Genomic DNA, 7,265 nt, shown 5'->3' with positions numbered 1-7,265 from the left:
AACAGTGAGCTGAAAATCTCCGCTGATGCATCCTCTTTAGGACTGGGAGCGGTTCTGCTGCAGAAAAGCAAGGCTGAGTGGGCGCCTGTGGCGTATGCATCCAGAGCGATGACAGTGACTGAGCAGCGATATGCTCAGGTGGAGAAAGAGGCGCTGGCTGCAACATGGGCGTGTGAGAGGTTCAGCTGCTTCGTTCTGGGCCGATCATTTGAGTTGGAAACTGACCATAAGCCTTTGGTGAGTCTGCTGGGTGGCAAAGCGCTAGACGACCTTCCACCTAGGATCCAAAGATTTAGAATGAGGCTCATGCGCTACAAATACAAAATCACACATGTTGCTGGCAAAAATTTATGGACAGCAGACACCCTGTCACGCGCCCCCCTCAGAGCGTCAGGAGCACACGCAGGTGCAAGCCTGCTAGAGGACACTAACATCTATGTGGACTCTGTCATCAGCAACCTTCCTGTCAGTGGAGACTATCTGAGCAACCTTCGTGATCATCTGAAAGCAGACAGTGCATGTGCTGCACTGATGGAGTTCTGCAGAGATGGGTGGCCCGATAAAAACAGACTGCAGGGGGTGTTGAAACAGTACTGGGCTGAAAGAGCGGAACTTACAGTGCACGATGGACTGCTGCTGCGGGGCACAAGGCTGGTCATCCCATCGGCTTTGCGTAATGATGTGTTAGAGAAATTGCACGAAGGACACATGGGCGTGACAAAGTGCAGGGAAAGGGCCAAACAAACAGTATGGTGGCCGGGGCTCAGTAATCAGTTAAGTGACATGGTGTTAAGATGCAGAACTTGCATCCAAGAGAGAACCAATGTTAAAGAGCCACTGATGCCAAGTCAGATGCCGGACAGGCCTTGGCAAAGACTCGGAGCTGACCTGTTCACACTGGACAGCAAAGAATATCTGCTCGTTGTGGATTATTTTTCCCGTTTTGTGGAAATTGCACAGCTCTCATATACACGGTCCATGGATGTAGTGGTGCACCTGAAGTCAATTTTTGCACGTCATGGCATTCCTCAGGTTCTTGTGACAGATAACGGGCCGCAGTTCTCAGGTAGCCATTTTCAGGCTTTTGCAGCATGTTACGGCTTTGAACATGTGACAAGCAGCCCCAACAAAGTAATGGAGAGGCCGAACGCGCTGTACAGACTGTTAAGAGACTGCTGAAAAAGTCATCTGATCCGTACCGTGCTTTGCTTGCGTACAGGGCAACACCTCTACAAAACGGCTACAGTCCAGCTGAGCTGTTAATCGGGCGTCGACTTCGCACTACTGTTCCTGCTCTTCCGTCCCTGTTAGATCCAGCTCTGCCTGACTACAACGCGTTGGGAGCCAAAGAAAGGGAGAAGAGGTGGACAGATGCAAGAACCTTTGACAAGCGACACAAAGCAACAAACCTTGAACCACTGGTTCCTGGGCAAGAGGTCTGGATCACAGATGCAAGAACTCAAGGTACAGTGATTTCTGCACATGAGGCTCCTCGCTCGTATCGCATCAAAGTGCCCCAGGGCACACTGAGAAGAAACCGACACCACCTAGTGTCAATGCAGACCGACGGTGAGGGAATCGAACCTGTTGATGATCCTGTGGGAGAAGATACACCTACTCCAGTTCCAACAGACCAGACACCACACAGCGGAGAAAACATCACAGAGACTGTCCGTACAAGGTCGGGAAGAGTGGTCAGAAAACCAGATAGACTTAACTTGTAAATTTAAAAAAAACAAAAAAAACAAAGAGAGTAAATAAGGATGTTTGAGTTTATTAGAATGGGATGGTTTGGAAAGAAAAGAATGTCATTGATTTTGTTTATATAAGTAAAGATGTATAAATGCCCTTTGTTTTGTTTTAAGAAAGGGAGATGTGGTATTATACATGTTGGGGGTAACACCCTAGTGGGGGAGACGTCATGAGAGGCGGGCCCACTAAGTGGCGCAGTAGCGAGAGTTGAAGACTGTATGTTTGTTTCCGGTGGTTGAATAAACAGTCTACAGCACGTCCCGTCCCGGAGCCTTCTTGAAAAGCAACATCACGACAAAAGGTACTCAGAAGAACTAAACTGTGTGGCCTGCTTTCTAACTTCATTTCACCAATACCCTCCTAAAGTAACAGAGACGATAAAAGACTTTAAACGAACTTTGGGCTTTTGTGTGTGTGAAGAGCAGAGGGTGTGGTTAGCATCCTTTGTGACAGTGGATTTTCTTTTGTATCTTATTTGTCAGGAGAGAGACCTGACTGGCACTTCAGAGAAAAATCATCCACAAACTGTCACAGCATGAATATGCATCCCTGTCACTTTCCTTTTTTTGAATTGTAATTTGACAGATAAACGAGTAGCTACTCCTCCTTACAGTCATTCAGAAACCTCTAAGCTTTTGCAGTAAAAAAAAAAAAATCCTGGAGCTGCCCCAGACTCATCTCTGTATAAAAAAAAAGGAATTTATTTTCTTACCGACTATAATACTTGTTTGAAAGTAATTTTTTACTTTAATATAAATACATTTTCATTTCATTAATTTTACATTGGTTTGATTCCCCAATAACTCAAATCACTATCATGTCACCCACATATGATAATGTGAACTATCTTATGCATTAGACTGTTGTGCTGTTGCTCAGTACACTTTTCTGTAATTGCTCGTAGATTTGATGGGAGAAATTGCGGTTTCCTCGTATCTGACCAAACCTTGAACCACATCACCAGCATCATGCAAGTGATAGCAACTCCTGGTGGGGATGAACATGAAACTCTTGGAGAAATACAGCAACGGATCCTTTGCAGTGAGAATCAGCAGAAGAGGACTCTTTAAAATGTTGGCACAGGTATTCGCCTTTGGTAATCTTGATGTTGAGGAAGATGGGAAGTGAAGGCATGGCAGAGGACTGATTCCAGCAGGAGGAACACGTGGCACACCTGCAGCAAACATTAACACCTCCTCCAAGGTCACGGCGCTGTCATCTTCTAAAGTAAAAAAATTCAAATTTAGGATGCTTTTAGAAGGATTTTTACCGTGTTTCACGCTTTTGATACTGTTTCACATTTTCACAAATAAGATGAAGGTTTCACAAATCAGAAACTGTGGTTTAATGCTTTTTTTACAATCTAAATAATAATTTAATCCAGGTTTGAGCAGTCAAGGCCCTGTGGTTTTTTAAATTTATAAAACTTTGCGTAGGATTTGCGTCAGAAGTGGCGTACGGATGAAACATAGGACGTGCGTACGCACAGAAATATTCTGATTTATTCAAGATTCAAAGGGTTTATTGTCATGTGCACAGTAAAGAAACGGGTTTCCCTGCACAATGAAATTATTTCTTTGCTGTCTGCTCCAAATGCCAAAAGTATAGAGGAAACAAAACAATTCACTCGCATCATACACACAAAACACAAGATGTCGAGTGGCAGTTCTAAAAGTGCAAATGTGCAAAAGTGACAATGACAGTAGCAACAATGAGGATGAGCAAAGGTGCAGTTTGTTGTTCCTGCTTCCTGTCAGCTGTTAGAGTCTGATGGCAGAGGGAAAGAAAGAGTTCCTAAATCTGGTGGTCCTGCATTTCACACTCCTGTATCTCCGTCCTGAGGGGAGGAGAGTGAACAGTCCTCGTTGTGGGTGGGTGGGGTCCTTGATGATGGAGGCAGCGCTCCTGCAGACCCTGAGTTTGTAGATGCTCTGCAGCGAGGGAAGAGGAGTCCTGGTGATCTTGGACGCAGTCTTCACTACTCTCTGCAGGCGTTTGCGGTCGTTATAAAACCGTGCGCACGCACATCCTACGCATCTTTCCCTTAATAAATCACAACCGTTTCTAAATGCAGCGCAGCTTTTGCGGCTACATGACACGCCCATAGTTGCCCATAAATAGTCCGTGAAACGCCCACAAATTAATATTCATGGCTTGCTAAATCTTGGCAAACACAGAGAGGAAATCAAAAAAACGTAACTTCACTCAATGTGAAGTAGAAGTTATCGTTGGCGAGGTGGAAAAGAGGAGAAAAATGTTGTTTGGAGGGCACAGTGTGGGCAGTACTAATGCCAAAAAGGCACTTGAGTGGCGAACGGTGGCAGACGCCGTAAATGCTGTAGCCTCACAACCTCGGACCGTGGCCGAAATAAAAAAGAAATGGTCGGACATCAAAGTCGAGGCAAAAAAACGTCTAGCGCTCCATCGCCAGAGTGTGTCTGCCACGGGGGGGACACCGGAGCTGACCCCTCTTTATGAGAGACTGGTGGCTATTATTGTGAAGGACCGCACATTTTCCTGTCAAGTTTGCCTTTTATAAATATCAACTATTGCGTACGCCTTCTTTTGTGCGTACGCAACGTTTATAAATGAGGCCCCTGGTCTGCGGTGGACTCAGTTCATGAAATGCAATAAAATCCTATTTCACATCTTCACAAATAAGAAAAAAGTTTCACAAATCAAAAACTGTGTTTGATGTATTCTTTAGCATCAATATGCATAATTTAATCCAGGTTTGAGCAGACCAGGTCCTGTGGTCTTTATACAGGATCCAGTTTTAGCTGATCTTAGTGCAAAAAATGCAGTGGAATGTTCCTTTAGTGCCCTCGCGAATCGGAAGCCAACTTCAGTGTCATTCCATTATGTAGCCATCAGGCTAAAACCATTAGCTGAAGAAAAAATTTGCCAGCAAATGGCTTTCGGCGTGAACGCAGCTTGATTAACGGTGTTTCTGTACACTGGACTGGGTGACTGCACATTAGCGGAAGCTAACAACAACCAGAATAAAACCTGGGGCTACCTCTGGCCAAACCAAATAACATCACAAGTACACATAGTAACATTAAAAAACAACATTTTCACTTTCTCGTTCGTTTTCCGATTCATACTCCTGTATTCCTCTTTCTTTTTCGCAGCGACGTGTATAACAAAAGCCAATTCAATTCTGGTGTACCTTCGGCAAACTGATCCCCGATCTGTTGTGGTGTCACTTCCGTGGCGATGTCACTTTCGTTGTGTTTGCATGTCTTTTTTTTTGCATCGCTTTTTCTTCTGTGATGGCGATTATTATTTGCAGCATTTATTTTTTATTTGCATTTCCTCTTTTAAATGTCATTAGATTTTTTTTTGTTTGCAGTTGCTGTTCTTTTTTTGGTCCTTTTTTTTTTTTTTTTTTTTTTTTGCTGCAGTGGCTGTTCTCGGCCACTGTAAATTTTTATTCATATTGTGGTTAATTAGGTATGACGTAGTTTTATATGGAGTCCTATACTGTTCATAATTAAATAAATAAATATTTAATTCAATAAATAAATATGACCCCATGCAAATATATTTCAATATATTTCATTTTGCTTTAAAAACATGTTCATTATTTTAAAACAGCATTTTAAAAATATTCATTTTAATCATGTGGAATATATTATAATTTTACGTCTTTTTTCAGAACCTCGGATTTCAAAATCAATATTTTCCAAAGTAGCTTTGTTTTTATTTCATGTTGCTGTTCTTCACAATGGCTGATTTATTTCATGAAGAGCTTTTTCAGGATTAAAAATGAATATTTTAAAATGCTGTTTTAAAATAATGAACAGGTTTTTAAAGCAAAATGAAATATATTGAATAATACAATGGCTAATTTAAAATCAGTGTGCTGGTTTTTCACAATTTCATGATCTTTTTATATATTTATAAGAGATTTATTGGTTGATTGTGTATTTGCATGGGGTCATATTTATTTATTGAATTAAATATTTATTTATTTAATTATGAACAGTATAGGACTCCATAGATTTTAGGGCCACCAAAAAAGTAAAATTACGAGATTTTATCTCGTAAATTTAGGACTTAAAATCTCATAAATTTACGAGAAAAAAGTCAAAAATTAACAAGTAGAAAACACCGAAGTTGTCAGTTTATCGGACTGCGGTGAAGTTAGTTTTACGTTGGATATTCGACAGACATTCAGCGCGGATCTCCACTGAGGACTCTTAGGGACCGTCAACAAATTCACCAGTGCATGAGCTGGAGAAGATTGTAACTTGCAAAAATGAATAAATTATCATTAAAAAATGTTCATTTTCTGTCTTCTGTCTTAATAAATTTTTTTCTTATTTTTGCAGTTTGTGTCTTAATAATTTAGTTCTTTTGCAAATCTTACATTACTTTTTGTATTAAAATTACAGCTGTTCACATAAAATGTAATTGTTTCTTCAATAGCTCCCAAAACGCCTCACCCAAAGATATATAACCTATGCCGTATGTTTGTACTGACATCCCAACATCAGACACACCTCTTTGTTTTGTAATCAAAGATGTGAAATATTTTATATGAATTTTTACTTTACTTTTATCAGTACTACAATTCGGCATGGGTTTCATATTTTTGGGTCAGGTGGTTTGGGAGCTATTGAAAAAAATGACCAACTTTCATATGCAAAATATGGATTTTTGATATAAAAATTTATATAAAATATAAAACAACTCTGATTACAAAACAAAGAAGTATGTCTGATGTTGGGAGGTCAGTACTACAATTCGGCATGGGTTTCATATTTTTGGATTGTACGGTATGGGAACTATTGAAAAAAATGACCAACTTGCATATGCCAACTATGGGATTTTTATATAAAAATTCATATAAAATATTTCACATCTTTGATTACAAAACAAAGAGGTGTGTCTGATGTTGGGATGTCAGTACAAACATACGGCATAGGTTATATATCTTTGGGTGAGGCGTTTTGGGAGCTATTGAAGAAACAATTACATTTTATGTGAACAGCTGTAATTTTAATACAAAAAGTAATGTAAGATTTGCAAAAGAACTAAATTATTAAGACACAAACTGCAAAAATAAGAAAAAAATTTATTAAGACAGAAGACAGAAAATGAACATTTTTTAATGATAATTTATTCATTTTTGCAAGTTACAATCTTCTCCAGCTCATGCACTGGTGAATTTGTTGACGGTCCCTAAGAGTCCTCAGTGGAGATCCGCGCTGAATGTCTGTCGAATATCCAACGTAAAACTAACTTCACCGCAGTTTTATACGAGCCAAGTTTGAAGATGAAATATGTGGAGGCTTTTGTGAAGCTTTTTTTCTGGATTATAGGTTTAAAAAACAAATAGATTCTGAACCTTTTGGCGACTCAAAATCAGATTATTATCAGTGGATCGGCTTTCCGGGGTTCAGTGTCAGTAAAGCGGAGTTTCATGTGAAATGAGGAGCTCCGAGACACATTTGGGTGCAGAGGACCGCTGCAGCAATGATGAGGAACAATGAAGAGGAATGAAA

General features: G+C 40.3%; 1 long non-coding RNA gene across 1 annotated transcript; it reads left to right on the top strand.

The window, feature by feature from the left end:
- The first annotated feature begins 1,854 nt into the window (after positions 1–1,854).
- Positions 1,855–3,089, top strand: LOC105355017. Its single transcript, XR_002291124.2, has 2 exons — positions 1,855–2,053; positions 2,657–3,089. It is a non-coding gene; the product is annotated as an uncharacterized LOC105355017 (long non-coding RNA).
- The last annotated feature ends 4,176 nt before the right edge of the window (positions 3,090–7,265 follow it).

The sequence above is a fragment of the Oryzias latipes genome, chromosome 11 (assembly GCF_002234675.1).
Source record: "Oryzias latipes chromosome 11, ASM223467v1".
Classification (NCBI taxonomy): Eukaryota; Metazoa; Chordata; class Actinopteri; order Beloniformes; family Adrianichthyidae; genus Oryzias; species Oryzias latipes.
This window is presented reverse-complemented; position numbering and strand designations above follow the sequence as displayed.